The sequence below is a fragment of the Poecilia latipinna genome, unplaced genomic scaffold, assembly GCF_001443285.1.
Source record: "Poecilia latipinna isolate Pla-1442-1.1 unplaced genomic scaffold, P_latipinna-1.0 Scaffold1675, whole genome shotgun sequence".
Classification (NCBI taxonomy): domain Eukaryota; kingdom Metazoa; phylum Chordata; class Actinopteri; order Cyprinodontiformes; family Poeciliidae; genus Poecilia; species Poecilia latipinna.
Genome location: NW_015114291.1, coordinates 11,956 through 31,356, shown reverse-complemented (window position 1 = coordinate 31,356; position 19,401 = coordinate 11,956). Strand labels below are relative to the sequence as shown.

General features: G+C 36.6%; 1 long non-coding RNA gene across 1 annotated transcript in view; it reads left to right on the top strand.

Annotated features, from left to right (window-relative positions):
- The window catches only part of LOC106964453 (uncharacterized), a 55,255-nt gene that overhangs the window by 28,058 nt on the left and 7,796 nt on the right, over positions 1–19,401 (top strand). Inside the window, exon 2 of the long non-coding RNA XR_001428429.1 lies at positions 18,438–18,574. This is a non-coding gene — a long non-coding RNA (uncharacterized LOC106964453). The remainder of the gene's footprint in view (positions 1–18,437; positions 18,575–19,401) is intronic.

Genomic DNA, 19,401 nt, shown 5'->3' with positions numbered 1-19,401 from the left:
ATTTGAGATGTTGTTGATGAAAATGTTGCTAAAACCATTTTTGACTTCTATGCATGCAGAATCTGTGTTATTCCATACATGTAGCTATTTTATTATAATACAACTACTGCACATATGCTTTTTTGAGGCTATTCCCTAATTCATACATAAAAACACATACATGCTTTGGAGTGTGTGTTTATAAATGTGTTTGTATATTGTCTGCTCATGTGTGGTGCAGCTCCCTGCTGTTTTGTAATTAAAGCTGAAGCCTAGTCTAATTCTCCTTACTTTGCAGTTCTGGAGGTTAATTGCAAAAACTATGCTGCCCCTGGCAATCTCTACCATTTTAGTACTTTACTGTGCAAACTACAGGGAAGATTGTTTGGAGTAAATGAGAGGATGTGGAGATGCAGTAATAACAGCACCATTATCCTCCTGGTACATGAAGAGAACAGGGTGAGATAGGGTAACTAGTTAGCCACCATGCAAATATTAGTGAGGGCATAACAAATGCTAATGGTAAAAAAAGATGCTTACGCATGGTTTTAATGATTAATTTGCTGTGCCTGTTTGCAAGTCTGTGTGCAGTTATCTGGAAAAAAGGGGTCTTACACTGTAGGTGAGAGGAAATTAAAGTAAAAGATAGATGTTCAGTACAGTGCAAAACCCCCTAAAGACACTTTTCTTCTTACTACTTCTTATACCAGCAGGGAGGTGGGTCATCAAAAAAATCTTAAGCCACAAGAAAAAAAAAAGGATATCGGTTCACTGTATTTTAATTTTATTGGATCATTTTTTCAAAGCAACAAAAATCCCCAATCCTTTCAAAGCATGTAGAAGTTGTTCTCAAAGTCCCAGACAGGAGGCTCGATGATTCCTATCAGCAATGACTTTGCATTCGATACAAGAATTGCCTACCCTGGCATCTGTTCACAGTACGCAGTTAAAGCAGTAGCTCTGCAATGTATCCACTAAAATTCTCGCCACGCAACTCTGTGATTGACGTCTCCATGGTGAGAAAGTGGGCGGAAAAAAAGACCAGATATTACTGTGGAGGTCAGGGTTGAGCAGAGTGAGCAATCACTTTTATCTGTGTATGAGTGTGTTTGGGTGTGTGTTTCTGGCCTTTTTTGGGAGATTCCCTATCTACCTTCCCCTTGCAATTTCCTCTTTGCAATGATACACATTTTGACAAAAGATACCACTTGATGTTGAATTGTAAAGATAATATTTAATACTGTTTGATGCAATGTGTTTTCAGGACCATTTAAGAAAAGGAAACGGTTAAAGAAACTGATGTAAACTGACAGGATAGATTGGTGCATGAAGCTAATTTACACCATCATTTCCCTGGAGGTTTTTCACATTAAATTAGGATTTTAGAATACGAGTTCTTTCTTATATTACCTCCTTTTTAGGTACATGGATCAAATTTGACCAATTTTTCTAAATCTATGTTTAGGCAAGTCCTTTAAAACATTTTGCCTCCCATTTTAAACAGACAGATGTTGGGGAAAAGGTTTTGTATTTCATTATAAAACACAAGATTGCAAAGAAACTGGACAAAAGACCATTTACAAAAAAGAAAAAAAAAAAAAAAGAAAATCACCGAACCATCCCTTCTCCTAGGCTGCTGGCCTGCCTCTCAAGTGGGCCACCATGGCACTCCAAAAGAAAAAACCCAAAAACATTTCTTCAGATGAATTATCCATAAGTATAATTAATTTACAGCTTATGAACCACAATAGACAGAGTTTACTATTTATATAGCTCTGACAAATGTTGCATGTGAAGATTTAGTAATTTACACTATTGTAAGACACTATTCATTTGACAGAGATTCAACCTCTGTTATTTTCCTTTTTGTAAACTGTTACATGCTTATGAATAAGCCCCTTTATTTATTTTTTTTTCCTTGCCAGTGAAAGTAGATTCGTAATTTACAGACACTGCAGGGCGTGATCAGTTTTCTTTGAGTGGGTGAGGATGCTGTTCAGACACCTGGCAAGAAGAGGTTTTTCATCATGTTATTAATAAAACAGACAGTAATATCATCCTCTTTGTTTTCAGTGAAGGGAAACTGTAGGTCCAAAGAATGGTGTAAAAAATTAGTTATAGACTATCTTTGGTCTTATAACTAACCAGGGATCTGCAAACAGAGGAGTTTTTATGTGGGACAAATGCATTTGTACTGAATACTGAATCCAAGGTTGCCACAGTGTAATGAAGAGGCTATAATATAGAGATTAAAAAGAAAGTTGGATTCTTTTTCTAGCTTTTGTACAATCTAGTAGACTCATCATCAATTTTCAAACCCTCATCTAGTTAGTCAAAGTCCTTCATGTTGCTGTGTGACTGGGACAGAGGAGCAGAATATCTTAAGATTCCTGATAAATGCAAATATCGATTTATTCTGCAAGTAAAAATAGTAAAAGGAAGAAAGAGAATTTGTGGAAAAACAGGCAGAGCATTCTGTATTGCTGTCATTATTCTTAAACACCTTTTAACTGCCTCCTCTAATTGGACTTTCATCCAAGCCCACCTTAGTCTGTTCCCATGATTAGCACAAGTCAAGCATGCCATTTATGCACGCGTGTGTGTGTGTGTGTGTGTGCGTGTTTTAGAGGGAGGGCGCTGATGGAGATGTGCGAATTGTCAAGTGGTTTGAGCAAAGCTCTTTGCTGTCAGCTCATTTGTCTTTATCATGAGCAATCAGAATGGCCCCCCAAGGAGACAGTTTTAAACGTCTAGTTGGACCATCTAATAAATGCATACACACTTGAATCGCACATATCAAAGTCGAAAACTGAATTTTGAAGCTCGATTACCTACAACAATCATAAAAATGACTCGCACTTAAGGAACCGCCAACTGATGGGAGCACATACACATAGTTATGTATAGAAATGTTTCTGACTCAAATGTACTGCTACGCAACAACAAATTATTTCTAGCTGTTGACAGTCAGCGTGATATCGCTGTTGCATAATTTATCAGTTCTAATAGCTACCTGCCTGAGCGTCTAGCTATTCTCAGGAATAAACTGTGGACTTAGAAAACCAGCTTTTACTGTTTGTATACATGTTGAGAGACGGAAAGAAAAATCTAAATTAAATTAATGAAACTGGGCAATATGCTTTTCCCTTATGGCTTTGTAAAACAATGTGGCTAATGCTTTCAAGACTAAGACTGTACCAGACTGGTTCAGACAGGTCTGCAATTGTCCTAGTTTTGGTGATCAGCAAAACTTTAGAATGATTGTCCAAATGACAAATGAAAAAGTTTAGAGGGAAGAGGAATGACCAGGAGTCAACTGGATCATTGGCCACCATGGATGCCAAGAAATTCGAAGCCTCTGTAGGCTCTGCCTGCCCCGGTTGAGGCTCCCGACAGGTGAATTGGTTCAGGCTGGTCCTGATAACTCACCAATAAGTCAGGAGGCAGTTAAGCTGGGTGTTATTCAGGAGGTTTGCAGTTATCAGCTTGTTTGGTAATCAAGTACGCAAATCAAATATTGCCCTGAGTATTTACATACTGTATTTTTCTAACTGTATGTTTTTTTTTTTTTTCATAATTTGGCTGGTCTTGCGACTTAACTTCGTGTTTTTTTTTTCCTCTTCATGACACATTTTTTGACTCGTGCATTAAATTAGGGTGACCATATTTTAATTTACAAAAAAAAGAGGATACTAGGCCTAATTTTGAAACATACTAGGCCTAGTCTGACAGAAATAATAACCAAGAATGCACAATATATCTGCACCAACTGCAGACTGAAGAGGTGCATCTTTAGTTTGCTTTTAAAAACATCCTCTCTGTTGCTCTCTGGTTCTCAGGAGGGATGTTACACAGCTAAAGGCCATGGTAAGAAAAATATGCCTCACCCTGTGTTTTGGTTGTCACTTTAAGTATAAACAAAGCATGCTCTCCAGAAGACCTAAGGGGTCTGGAAGGCCTAAGGACAAAAACAAATCTGATAAATAGAGCAAGCTAAGGCCATTGTAAGCTAGTAATACAATAAAATCAATTCTAACACTTGCATTTAATTGAAAGAATATTATGGGTCTTAATTGTCCACTTGAAATATGTCACTGCTAGAAAGTCAATGCATTGGTTTAGACATTTTCCCTTGGATTATTTGTAATCCAGGAATCATTTGAGGAAACATTTCAGCTCAAATATTCAGTCAGCTGTTATTTATCAAGGTTAATGGTTAGGTACTGGCCATTAACACGGCTTATTATATTGTAAAATTATGAAAATGAGACACTGCAGACACAACTCAGAAATTGTAATACTTTGATCTCTCAGATGACTTCCCATCACTGTATTAAGACTAAACAGGCTTTGTTTTATCATTTCTTAAGCACTCTACCTATTAAACCTTTGACCCTCTTTACATTTCATCCAGTTCTTTAACAGTGAGGTGTCTTTATCTTCCCATGCACTGTGTATCTGTAAAATCCGGATTTCTGATATACATGCTAAGCCTGACGAGAAAATAAATGGATCTGAACTTTCTGGCTTTAAAGTTAATGCAAGCCAGCAAGATCTGCTTTGAATGTTCAAACAGTCCTACATAATTCAGATAGCTTGACTTTGCTTCTCACCATGTCATTTAAAGAACAGCCTACACAGAACTCACTTGGTTTGCTTCTAGTTTTGCTGAAGAGGGAAAACTATTTGTGCCTGCAATGATTGTAGCAGAAGTTATTGGCAGCAGTAAAATGGTGAAAAGTGTAAAAGGCCTAGTGTTGGAGGAAAGCACAGAATGTGTTATTTACATGGCAACTTGAATTTGAGTGGTCTTCATCTGGGAAATCGGGGTGGCACATTGGTGTAATGAAGAGCTGGCATATGCTACATAGTGAATTGAATTATAATTGTCCTGGGATTGAAATTCAGGGAAGCATTTCTTGGGTTTCAACTGAGGCAAAAGGGTAATCAGTCAAAACAGCTGTTCACCAAAAGTTATAGGGAAAAAAATTGAATCTGACCAAACAGGATCTGCACACTGTGAAAGTTCAGGAACACCAATGAAACTTCTCAGGTTGTCATTGAAAATGCTTTCTATTAGGTATGCATTTTCACTGCTGAACTACGCTCCCTGGATTCAAAATGGGAAAGTGGAAAAAGTAATTTAATTCTGCTATGGGTTATCAGGATTATTGAAAGGGAAAGTAATTAAATGAAGACCTGGGACTAAGTTTTTTTTTTTTTTTTTTTTTCCCAAAACCATTTCTGAGTCTGCTACAATTTACCTTCACTGTCAAGTTAGTTTAACATCTAGCTTTGACTTGGGGAGAGCTGGTGTGTGAGCCTGTTTCAAAATGTGGCCAATTTTAAAAAGAAACAACCAAACATTACTCTGACATGTCCTTCTAAACACATTACAAATGCCTTTTGTTCATTGTCCTTCAAATGCAAGTGTACAAACTTGAATTAGGAGTGACATAAATAATTTACACAATTTGAAGTGATGTTTCAGAAACCCTTTGGCTTGTCCTTAGATATTTGGACATCTCTGATATATTATTTACAGCAAGAGGTTCTCTGACTTTTTTTTTTTATCTCTTACAGATAACAGTTAGGAGCTCAATCCATGTTAAATATTCATTACTCTAAAGATATGGATAAGCCAAGAGTAATGCCATCTTAACTGTCACACAGACTTTGTAAACAGAGCACCACAAAGAACTGACCACCGACATGGGTTGGCATGTTTTTTGCAAAGATTAATTAAAAACCTTAACATAAACATGTAAACTATTTATAAAGCAGCTATTCTGCTTTTTTTTTTTGTCAATCTCCTATTGGTTTATTTCTTAGATCACAGAAATAAACTAAAACCTGCAACTAAAATACAACCTTTCTATTTCATATTTTCTAATTAGACCAACTCATCTGGGGAACCAGAGAGAACTTCAACATGTTAGGAGACCACACTTACTTAGCACCCTGCACACTTACTGGCATAACTAGTAAATGTGTAGAAAAATTCAGGTTCGGGGTCATATCACACTTTGTAATTGTAAATCATTTGTAGCACACTGACATAGGTCTCAGTAAATTTCTATTGTACTGTTGTCTGGTCATAAATATTTGCTTAAGGCAGTTATTAACTAGTAATTTAAGTCCAAATTACCAAGTCAGGGCACCACCTGCTATCTATAAGATGATAATAAGAAGTAGTTCAGTCTCTGTTATAATCTATAAATAGCTGCATGTCTTGGGTATTGAAACTTACAAGTAGATGAAGGGATCATTAGTTCAACAATGGACATTCTTCAACAGCAAGGCACTGTTCATGCATGGAATAAACCCAAACACCTCTACAATATGCAAACAAAAATGATCCAATCTTGTTAAATACTTCAATCAATAAACTCACTAAGTTTGTAACGCTCGTCAAAACTACCGAGTAAAAGACGAAAGGATAACAAAAACAAATAAATTACTAAAAGTAAAAATATACAAGGGTAGACACAGCATAACTTGATTGAGAATATATGCCTTATGCATAATTATGCAATCAAAGGCGGTTAGTCATTCCTTTGCCAGGTGACAGGTCCATTATCCTGATTCTTAAGTCTGACTCTGTGACAACCTTTAAAGTCTTTATGCTTTTGCTTCAGCTGCATACTAATGACATTTACAGGGTACATCTGGACCTCGGGTCACCTCTTCTCACTTTGGTCAACAGTAACAATACAACAGGAACGTAATCTGGACTGAATTTAAGAACAGTCAGTATGTGAGAGAGCCACACAATCGCAGCATAAGTGTACTGATGGTTATAAACATAATCTTTTCGTCAAAATAATAATATTGTGTGTGGAAACAAAGCATCCACGCACAAAATGTTTAATGCTAAAACCTCACAATTACTTTAGTTGTTAACGTAGCATCACAGTTGATAAAACTGACACCTTGACAGTTTTTGATTAGTGATTAAAAGGTTAAAAAAAAAGTCATGTTAAAAGTATAGATGCTTGCATCTTTTGTCAAAGAACATTAAGAGTGAACATAACATTTGATGATGCTTCTGTTTCATTTTATTTCTGTTTATAGAAAAGGTCTAGCTTGTAATGCAATAGCACTAAAACAGCAAATCAGTAAATTAATTATTTAGACGACACTTTATCATTGTTTCATGCAACATATGATTATAGCAGTTTTTGATGCTTTCTAAAATTGAATCTTGCTTTTAATATAATGTTTAGAACTACTCACCAGGATAAAGTAAAACAAAGAAAGAGAAATATGTGTTTGCCAATGCATTACGGTTTCACCAAAGTCATCTTGGCAGAAGAACCTCATCACAAACTAAAACTCAAATGTAAACACGCTGAGTGCTTCAATGTATTCCAATACTCCAGCGAGATACTTGCTCATTATGCTGTATATGCTGGCTGCCTACATTCTTAAACTGAGGCCAGCGCTGTGAGCCCACAAGAGGATTTAGTACCGGCTCCCTCATTGCTTCTTATTTCTCCAACTCAGCCAGGGATTGACTGCTTCTGATGGCAGTCTGGCCACCTCATCTTGGAGCTGAAAAATCAAACACATAACCATCTTATATGCATAAATACATAAGCAGTCACACAAGCAGATGGAAAACGCACATACAGCTGCCTGCTAACCCCCTAAACACACAGACATTAACTAATACTCGGTTGTATGAATTATGAAGATGCAGACTGGAGCAATTGGGTAAAAGAAATTAGATGACTCGGCACTGCCATGAGCCAGTCTTATGGCTGGAGCTACACACACACACACACAGAAAATAAAATCCGCCCACATACAAACACACAGTTTTGGCTCAAATATGTAACAAGATGGCACCTCTTGTTGAATTGATATCAATAATTGGCCGAAGAGTTATTTACACTCCCCTTTAATCAGAGGGAACAGATGGCCATAAGGTTTGTGAACTGTGTCCATCGTTTTAACCGAGTACCAAGTCCTGGCATTGGGAGAGGGGAAGCTTTCTACTGGACAGCTGGGGAAGTTAAGTGAAGGGAACGATACACAATAGTTGCAGTCCATTGTTTTAGCTCTTTTTTTTTATGACATTTGAGGAAACTAATGGCTTATATTTTTTGAAAAGCAAAGCTAATATAAATTTAAACTTATTAGTTAGCAAAATAACAAGAAATTCATTAATTTTATTTGTCCATTTCTGTTAAAACACGTTAATTTTAAAAAATAAATAAATAATGCTAAATTAAGAGCAGTGATAAGGCATGGAAGCAGACTCAACATCAGTGACTGTTGAGCTTTTGGCCTCTTCCCTCAGCCAAGTTATTTTCTCATGAAAGCAATTTTGTAGTATTTTTCTGATTGGTGTTGGCTGTGTAGGGAACTATAGAAAGACAGAAGCAGGTAACTTGTCTGGGTCGTCATAAAATCTCACTGGGCTAACTTTTTTTTTTTTTTACTGTGGCATTTGAGAATGCTCTTTTCATGCGCAATTTATTGAAATTGAATTGACACTGCCAGAAAGAGTGTGCACCAGCGTTACTACTCATACTTTGATCTTTGTCTTACTCAGACCAAAATAAGTATAGTACAACCAGATCTTGCCTGAGAACCGTCTAGATGGGCTCAATAAACAGAACGGGGGGGAAATAAACAGAAAGTGTTTTCGTAAGGAGGACACAACCGTCAAAGTTTTTTTCTGAATGATCCACATGCCCGGACGTGCGAACTGAGCTTTATTTTTCTTTCTGCAAACAAGATATCTGCTTAGAAGAATAATTTTGGATACGGCTTTGATACTTGTAAGTTCTGAAATAAGAATTCAACTTATGTCACAGAACCTACAATCAACATTTTATGTGTGCTTTAATGTTTTTCATATCATGTTCTGTCTCTATTGTCTCTTTCTCCCTTATGGCGCACTCTTCATGCCTTGTCGTGTTCATTCATGTCATGTCATGTTTTTTTTGTTTTGTTTTTTTTTTCAAAAAATGACATGAAATTAAAATATATCCATACTTTCATGTTTTAATCCTTGGATGACTTCACATTCGCCCTCTATGTGTTTGTATCATCTGGCCCCAGGAGTTACACTTAGAGAACGAATTTCATGTTTCCAATCTCTTTTTAAGCATCCTCTCACAGCAACGGTTGACAGTTGCTTTGAGGTATTTTCCCTTTTCACACTTCCTTACAAACCAGCCCCCACCAATTTTACAGACCTCATGCACAAACACAAATACACGCAAATAAATACCAGCACTCTAATCCTGAGCTGAGAGTTGGAATTGCAGTAATACATTTCTATAGAACTGCTCTAGACAGCAAATTGCATAAATGCAACTTGGGGGAAAAAACCTTTATATTGTTTGGGGGATTAAATCTTCCTTCTAAGCCCAGATCAAATTTTCGATTGTTCCTGCTGCTGCTTCGAAGCGGAGCAAATACACACCGATTCACACACAGTTTGATTATATGGATTAATCCAGCAGACTTTTTGTCAACTACCCCACATTCTCAACTTTTATTACAATATGTATAGCGTTTGGCCATATATTCATGAATATTTCAGCATAATCTGAAAACTCTTAAGATTGCTGTTGCATGAGATTGCCATGTCCATCAGTACTTCTTTTTAAATACTTTCTCTACCACCTTAATTTAAGGTGGATTAGCCATCGTCTATTTATCAGTCTGGATCCAGAATCCCTTGTCATGAATGTATCATCCCTTAACTACCAGTGTTGGTGGTGGCCTTCCCTTTGACTGTGGGACTTGCATACTCAGCATAGATGCTCCTGTACCCTATTCCAACCAGTTGACTATAAAGCTTCCTGCCAGCATTTCACATCCAGTTACCACTGTATATCATGGACTGCTTCAGGGTCATCTCTGCTTGGACTTCATCTTAAGCTGTGTCTAATGGACCACATCTCATGTCTTTCCATACTGGTCCTGGTTTTCTTGTCACATTCTGGGTGTTTGCTGTCCGAGACATTCAGTTTTCTAAGATCCTTTTTCTGGCACTAGTGACCCTTACTGAGAGTTACTGGATATGTGCAGAGAAATAAAATATTTCAGTGAAGCTGAAATGTTCACTTCAGTATATTCACTCACTATTATAATTAGCCACAGAATTATAGCAAAGTGATGTACTTGAAGCTGAAGCATTTTTTTTTTATTTGCTGTTAGCCTTAGTCATTCAATGAAACGGCAAAGCGAGCTTTACACCCTCCTACACAATTCTTGTTTAAAAGAAAACATAAATTTCCAACATAAATGAGAAATATCTAATTTGTCCATCACATATCTCCAGTATAGCTACTAAATACAAGAACATGGATGAATGTTGAGTACGGGCTTACTGCTCAGTGCAGTTTCTCAGTCATCAGAAGTTCGGCTCTGTGGCATGTGGTTGTCTCCCCTTCTTTACCAAAGCCCTGCTGTAAAGCTCTTTGAGTGCTGTAAAGGCTCTGTGCTCCTCTTTATACAACTTCTCTACACTTGCAAGTTGCTTTGGATGAAAGTGTTTGCTAAATCAATGTGGTATAAGCACACAAGCACACAGAAATTGTATCTGTACACTGCTCAAATGCTACAAGCATGGTGTGATGATAAACAGCTAATGCCGCTCATGTCAGAAGGGTACGGACTGCCTGCAGTGGAAAAAGCTGAATAAAAGCATATCCATGGATTTAGTCCCCAGATCAGAAATGTTTAGGACAGCAGGGTAATGATAAACATTTTCAAAGTTGTTTTATTTTTTCCATGTTAGTTCAAGCATTGTGTGGACATTAGAACCAGTGCCTTACAGAAGGGTTCACATTCTTTGAACTTTAGCATTTTGCTACATAAGAACTTTAGTATTTTGCCATGTTTTAGCTTTCTGCCAACACATTATAAAATATATTAGACTTTTTAGATTTTCAGTGGTAAAAAATCTGAAATCGCATAAACATATCTTATAATCCTAGTTAAATACATTAACATTTGTAGCTGAAACTCAATAAAACATAAAAGTTTAGGAGCTGCTAATATATTTCAAAGGCAAGCATACTTGTGTTTTGTGACTATTTTGTGAATTTCATTTTGTTGGGCTAGCTCATATTACTTGTTTAGAAAAAGAAAAAAAAAGTCTCCAACACTTTTAAATGTTGTGCGGATGTATTTTGTGTGCTTGGTTAAGTGAAGAAAGCGATGCAACACATTTCAAAGCATGATTTGCTTCGAGGTTTGAGATTAGAGTGCAACTGATTCTCACTGGTCCAAAAATTAAGGCCAACACAGATGAAACCTGAACAGGACAATTAATTATATGGACCGCAGACCGAATTAATGAAACTTTATTGTATCTGTGGAAACACAAAATTGAGCATTTCAATGAGTTTTTTTGGCCTTTTGACTACCATCTAATTAAAAAAGGATTAAAATGTCACTAAATGGACTGATCAAACCTGCATTGAATTATCGTTAAAGTATTTTTAGAACAAAGTTTATGTGTGAAGCTTTTTATTTCTGGACGTAACAATGGGCTTCATTAGTCTCAGCTAACTTTCTTTTAAAATCTTTCTTCTCATTCTTGTTAATCCAATATTGAGCATAGTCTCATTTTGGAAGATGAATGCATTTTCACACCCCTACAATCTGACCTCAGAATGCAGACTCGTTGAATACGATTAACCTTTCTTTCAAATTCAATCCTTTGAGACTGTATTTCTCTGCAGTGACTTTCATCTCTTTTCCCATGTGGAAAATTGAGCTTTGAACACAAATAACTAAAGTAACTAAAGTTTCTTATGACAGAGGACATTTGTTTTGTCTTTGGATTTTCAGGGCAATGAAAAGTTGCCCTGAAAATTTTTCATTTTTATTTTTTCCTAAGAAAAGGAAAACAGAACAAGAATGAAGGCCTGAAGCAATTCATTGTTTAATTGTGATGAATTGAAACAATCATCAGCTAATTTGGTAATCAGTAAGTGGCTGGAGTACACCTAAAACAATTCAAAAAAGGAGATTTGCTGAAAGAACAACATACTCATGGTGGCAGACAAGCCAAAACTGCATAAAAGAAAAAAAAAAAAAAACTTGTACATTTTGCAGTTAGGATGAAAAACCTTTGTCTCTAAATTTGTTCTACCCAAAACTCAAGTGTAATGTAATTGCTTCACATTGTTCAAATTCTGTAAAAAGAAAATAAATAAATCAATTATTAAGCACAATTTACTATCCATTAATCAGTTGATTGAAAAAAAATAGTCTACAGATTAGCACACTGTACTGATCTTAAGTCAAGCAAAGGGCTGAGCTTTTCACAGGCTTAAGTTAGTTTTTTAGCTGCAGATGTATCCTTTGTGTGCACTAAAGGAATGCTGTTTTTGCACTTTAGACAATATTTTACTTAATTTAAAAAAAAAGGTATCAAATTTGTTTATTTGCATTTTAATGTATTTGTAAAATTGTATAAAATAAGCTTGAGTGGTTACATGAAAAATCTCCAGCATGTCCCATTTTTTTTTATCAGATTCTCCAAAGAATTGATAAAATAATTGATTACTAAAATATTTGTTAGTTGCAACTCTATAAAAAATATTCAAACAAACTACATGCCGTTGTTTATTGACCAAAACTGAAAGGACCGTCACTCTGTCTGAGGACTCAGTGTGACTGGTGTGTTTTCAAATGTCTCGCTGAGCGACAGGGGTCATTATTTAGTAATTCAGGGAAAAGAAGACGTCAAACATAATTCCTGTGTGCTTAGAGCAAATAAATTAGTTATTTTTCTTGTTGCTGAGGTGACGAAGACTTTTCTCCATAGTGCTGGCCAGGCTGTTTTGTGGAAGTGCAAAGGTTTTCCTGTTAAACGTCTCCAAAGACCAGAAGGATGGGATTCATTAATGTGCCGAAAGAGTTCCAGTTGTTTGTTGTGGAGCTGAATAACTTGATGTTGATTTTTGTTCGCTATGGATCCTCGCTGAACGTTGCTATACCAAATCCACAGGCACACCCCAATAAATAACTGCAAAGAACATTTATTTGAAAAGTGAAATTCACATATTAGATTCATGACACACTCATGCATATTTCAAAATATTTCCTTTTCTGTTAATGTCAATGACTGTGGCATGCAGTGAATAAAAAACTGAAAATTAGAATGTAGTAGAATGTATTAGAATGTAGAAGCAATAACTTTAATAATAATTTTTAAAAAAGTTATGTCATTGCTCAACAACTTAAGAGTTGTCCAGTAGTTAGAAGGACACGCCACAAAAGTTCATTGCCAAAGAAACTTGCTATTCACAAAATGGAGCATTCAATTTGCCGATTTCAGTTTGAAAGGATATAATGCGGTAGAAAAGGGTGCAGAAGAAATGGGAATAGTCACAACCTTGAGAGGAATGTGACGCAAAACCCACTGAAGAGTTTTGGAACATTCATAAGATGTAAACTGTTAGAATCAATGCTTAAAGAATCAGCAAACATATCTTTGATTTGAGCTATTGTTGCCATATTTCTTGGGAAAAAAAAGTAGTCCTAAATCAGAAACATCTGAAGCACTTCTGTCCCTAAATGCAGCAGAGTTCAGAAGAATATTCTGTCAGATTAGTTAGAAAAGAAGTCATTGTCCAAAATCAGTCTAATAGTCTCACTGGATTTTATGTTCAGTTCAGTAAAAATCACAACGTGTGTTGTATAAAAAGTCAATTCAATCATAAAGACAGATTCAATGTCACAAACATACATTCTAAGTGATCCTAGTTATTGAATTATCCAGTCAAGTTCATTTTATTATTTAAATAGTTTGAAAAAAGCTTGTCTAAACAGAACATTTTTCTCTTGAACAGTAAACGGAAATACATATTTAAGTCTCCTGTAACTACCTGTATCAGATGTTCCACTAAGCTTTAACAACAAGGCAATCCAAAGTGCCTTACATCATAAAAACATAAAATGGTAAAACAAAAAGCATTGTATTGCAGTGACAAAATAGAGACCAGAAAATGTTCCATTTATTAGCCAAAGAGAAACGGAAAGACATAATGTCTGTAATAATGTCAAAAATGAAATTTGTTGGTACAAATTGATCAAATCCTTGACATTTTAAACTTATAATTTCAGTAGTTTGAGCCTCAAAATTGCTTGTTAAATTTTGAAGACGTTTAAGTGAGTCAGGCCACCAAAGGCTGCTCATACAAACCACATGCTGAAGCTGTATGTGCACAGCGGAAGAACAACTGGTCACAGGCTTTACTATGTCTAGTAAAGTACGGTTCATAAACTGCTGCTGTTAGCCATGTTCCTGTAAACCCCAGTTTTGCTCTCGATATAGAAAAGACGGCACCTTTACACAAAGACACACCTACGGTCAGTCATCAATTCACTCTGATGTCTCTCTCTGTCATTCTTTTTGTAAGGTCATATACGTATCCTTGTAAGCAATGAATTTATGTTGGGAAGGAAAATACACACACACATTACCTGACATCAGACAACTGATGTCGGACTCTGACCTAAAAGGCCAATAACTCATTTTAATTGTCAGTAGTAAATATTTCTGGAGTTATAAGAGGTGATGGAAAGAGCAAATAGCCCTCTTTCAGCTGCCAGTTGTATTTATAGGAGTTATTAATGTAGGCTTTAACTATTTTTTTTTTCTATCTCGTTTCCGTCGATTAATTGCTGTAATTCCAATCTTCTTAATCAGTTTTGTTAATATACATCACATACAAATAGATTTCTTCCATATGTGCCAATAGTTCAGAAATTACTTTTCTATAGCTTTTGAAACAAATGCAAACTTTCTGGCTGCCTACTGCTTTGGGTACTTTAGGTCATTTTTAGCTTGTTAACCAATCTTGGGGAAATGAGTTCCCCAATTTTGATTTAGAAATAGAAACATCTTATAAGCTCCCTGGTTTTTGGTTCCTTGTATCACCAGAATAATTTATGTTAATAAAAAGACAGTGTCTAAAAACCCTGAAAGAATATTGTGCAGTGCACACAGATTGGTCTTCTGAAGTGTCATTCATGCTAAAAAGTGTAAAGGGAAAAGAGAAGAATAAGGGCACATGATGTTTGTCATGAGTTATGATTTAAGCAACATGAAGTGAAGGGAAATAGCCCTAGTTTCTGTTTTTCAGATGTATCTCTTTTGAAGAGTCATGCAAGCGAGGGAAACGAGAAGCTGGACACCAACAGATCATGACATTTATGGCCAGAAATAAAACAATGTCTTGACTTTATTCAATGTAGTCCATGTCTTTTTACATTTTTCAATCTCGCCTTTTGTCATCTGGACACTTAACCCCAACCTTTGTCTCCTGGGGTTATTTTTTTTTAGTATTTATTAAATGTAAGGTTATCTGTCAGAAGAAGTCATATTCCTCCCATCATTTGTCTTCCAGCAAATTTTTTTATTGCAAAAAAAAAAAAATAAATAAATGGAAAAAAGCCAGATTGTAGTTTGCAAGTACATTCATTACCAAATGTCCTCATATTTGGATTTGTCTCGTTTTTTTTCCCCTGTGAAACTAAGATGCAACTGTTTGGGCATATTGACCATCGTTACATTTGGTGGTAAAAGAGGCGTGCTTATAAGTCTGATATCCTGATCCCAACTATGAAATGTGGGGATGGCAGCATCTTGTTTTTTTTTTTTTAAAGGTTTTGTTGGCTCTAGTGGCCTTTATCTGAAAGTAGATTGACAGGAAAGAGGGTTATGAGAGAACATGTGGCAAATGTCACCAGGCCGGGAATCGAACCTGCGACCACTGGGATGAGGACTAAAGCCTCAATACATGGGTTGTGCTTTGCCCCTGCGCCACCACAGCACCCGGCAGCATCTTGTTTTGGCTCTGTTTTGTTGTCAGACGAACTGGTACACTTGGTAAAATAGATGGCAGCACGAGGAAAGAATGTTATGTGGAAATATTGAATAAATGGAGCTAAATGTTCAACTTTAAGTAGATAAAAATCTTCTATTACATATTTTCAAAAAACAATCGAAAAGTTGCAACAAGTACAATACATTAAAACAAAACGACAGCATTGCAATAGACCAATATTACTTGATTCGAACACCACCATCCCTTATCCAAAATGCACAATTCCACACAAACACACACACACACACGGATACATTTGATGAAGGAGTGGCCTGGAGCCGTCATGGGAGAATGAGCTGTCTGTTTGAGAGGAGCCAGGGGAGCAGAGGGAAGGATGGAACAGCGAAGAGAGAGAAAGCAAAGTGACAGTAGGGGCCAAGCAAAAGAGACAAGAGAAAACAAACAATAGTCAGGGAGAAAAATGCAGATTGCATTTGTTTTTTCTCTTTGTTGCAAAACAAATTCATAATGATTTATTAAACAAACCATTGGGACTTTAAAAATATATAATTTTAAGGATATTTCTATATAAGTATTCTTTGTTGTATAGTATAGGATGTCTTAAAATATAGTTTTTGTCTCCAGTATGCTGTGAAATGAAGCAGCTCAGCTTAATCCAAATGACTTGAAAACAGCCTTAAGAGAAATCAACAACAGACATGAGCCACACTTCTCTTGCCAAAACAATTACACTGTAAATTCTTTTTAGGAATGTTTCTTTGTAGCCATTGTCAGAGTCATTATACTCTAAAGTTAACTGAGGATAAGCTGTGTCTGGTTTCAGAGCAAAGAGAAAGCTGCCAAGAACAGCTCGCTGATAAAACTATTAAAGTTTAAAAGTAAGGGTGAGGCAGAGGTAAAAAGTCCATCCCATGTATGAAGACCTTGGTCCTTGAAGTGGCCGTCGCATGTTTGAGTCCCAGCCTGAAGACGTTTCCCGCATGTCTTCCCTCTCTCTTATAACCCACTTTCACGTCAGACAACTGCTAAATAAGAGCCACCTGAGCTGACGAAGCATTTTTAAAAAGTTGAAAGGTAATTCGGAAAAGACACAAAATATAAGAAATGGCTAATTTTTTTTAAAATACTTTATGTATTTTACATTTAGGTGAAGGTATATATATATATATATATATATATATATATATATATATATATATAATTTTTTTTTTCTTTTACAGGTGTTTATGTTCCAGTGCACCTCTTATTACTCCACAAAGCTGTAGTCTTCCAAATTAAAACTGCTGGCACCAAATCCTTTGGCGCCTACTGAGTAACCTCTAAAAAGTATCGTCCGCCTTTGGATTAATGAGCTGGGATGGAGCAGATCAGGAGGTGGGCATTAGGGAACTTTCCGAAATGGGTTTAAGGACTTGCTTCGGTTTCACAGTGACAGGGTTAATAACTTTCGATATGAAGTTTCCCTTCAAAAGTCAGAAACAACTCAAAGGAAAGTACCAAGCTGGAAGCCACACTCTCTCTTTAATTATAATTTAGAGTTACAAATCTAGGCCAGTTGGCCACTTGTTTTAGTTTGGCTATTTTCTTCAGAAGAGCTCAAGTTTCAACTGAGGGTCTTAGGTTTATCTGGAGAGGCATTGATAATCGAGGGCCATTTATTCTTAATACATACGAGGAGCCTAAGAGACGATGCTGGAATTGGTGAGATCAAGCTGCATCATTCCATCTCCACTTGTTGGATGAGTTGCTTCTTGAAAGGACAATGGCTGGATAGCAACTGTCTTTCCCAAAGGACATGAGGCATACTGGCAGAGGCAGAGGGGAACAGCTACTCTAGCAGTCAGGCAGAAGAAAACTTAAAAAAAAGCCTAAATCCGCAGTATGCTTTCATATAGTACATTAGCAGTCGCACCAATGGCAAATTTACCTGCCCTAAAACCCAGAGAAACAAACGACCTGTTTCCTATAGTTACTCGTGTTCAATCTGAGACATGGAACATACACTTTTTGGTCTTGACCGAAAGCTGAGAAGAAATAACACGGTGCAGTCATCTTTCCCATTGAGCTGTTGACTTAGAAAAACAGTATATCATTGCAGATTCCAGAAGTTGACTCTAAAGGGGTAAATCTAATTTTTAAGCATTAACAAGATTCAATGTATTAACATTAAAAACACGCTCCCTTGGGACAAAATTGGTGATGGAGGTAGGCTGAGGTTAGGACAGATTCAGGACAAATGAAGGAAGGAATAAAGCGATGACTGGACTCAGTGGGTCCCTTTACTTTATTACATGATTATTACTGAACTCTAGCAGTACTCTTGACCAGAGTTTCTTGTGGTTTGGGTAATCAGATTTCTGGGCTTAAACCAGTCTAAAAATGACTTTAACATGGAAACATCTAATGGGGTTGTCCTATTTGTTGCAAGACTTGTAATCAGAAACTCTGTTTTCTTTAAAACAATGTCGAAAGAAACTTGGCAGTGCCCACATAAGCAGTCGTGTGGTGAAAAATATCCAAACGAATGCAAATGGGCAAACGTCTGTTCCACGCTTCTGCTGCCCATGTTTTTCCTCTGCCTGAGACAGTAAACCACATGTGCTACTTTGTATCCCCTCTGTTGGATAGGTGAAGACCAGAAACTTGAACTGAAGAGAGCTTTGTGCGAGAAAAGGCCAGCAGTTGCCTGAAAGCCCAGAAAACGCTCAGGTTTTGACAGATGAATTGAGCCTGAAGAGAGCGCACAGCAGTGGAGAAAGTCAGAGGTGAGTAAAGCCTCGACAGTCTGATTTCTGAATCGACACTTTTGCATTTGATCAGCCGAAGAAGCACAGTTGCTCACTCATCAAAAGCCATCTAGCATTCCTGTCTTTCCACCAACCTTTTTGATATATTTTGAAAGACAAATAGTTTGTTTTTCTTGCATGTGGTTTGTTTTTGAATTATTTCAAGTCACTAAGTAAATATAAGTAAAACAGAATTCAGATTTTCATTAACTCTGGCTGAGATCAGTGCTCTCCTGTACCTCTGCTGCTGACGTTCCAGGCTTTTACAGCTCTTCTTACACGACTAAAGTGTGTAACAGTGTGGAGTGTGCATCTCTTGAAGTTAAAAGTGGTTCAACTTCAGGATATTCAGCTACTCTGTGACAAATTTCACTGCCATATATGTTGAAACCACCAGTTATCCTTGATCTAATTTGATGTCTTACCTCTTGGAGAGTACTAAGCGGTGCCTTTGTCAAAGCCATGACATTCAGCCATGAAAGTGGACATCAATTTTAAGGATTAGAGAGAGTTCAAGCTGCCAGGCATGCCTCTTTGTTCTGACACCAAGTCAGATCACGAGATCAAAGAGGCAAATATGTATGTATTTCTGTATTTGCACACATCTATTTGTTTGGTGATGGTGGATGTGTTGCAAAGAATTCATTTTTTGTGTTTTGTGCTGAGATCAAAAATTCAAATGCAGTCATTTGCCAATACTAATGTGTATCTTTATATTCAAAGATGAGGGCCTCAATTCGCTCTTGTTACACATAGGCCTGTCGCGATAACAAATTTTGCTGAGCTATTGTCTAAAAAATTATTGC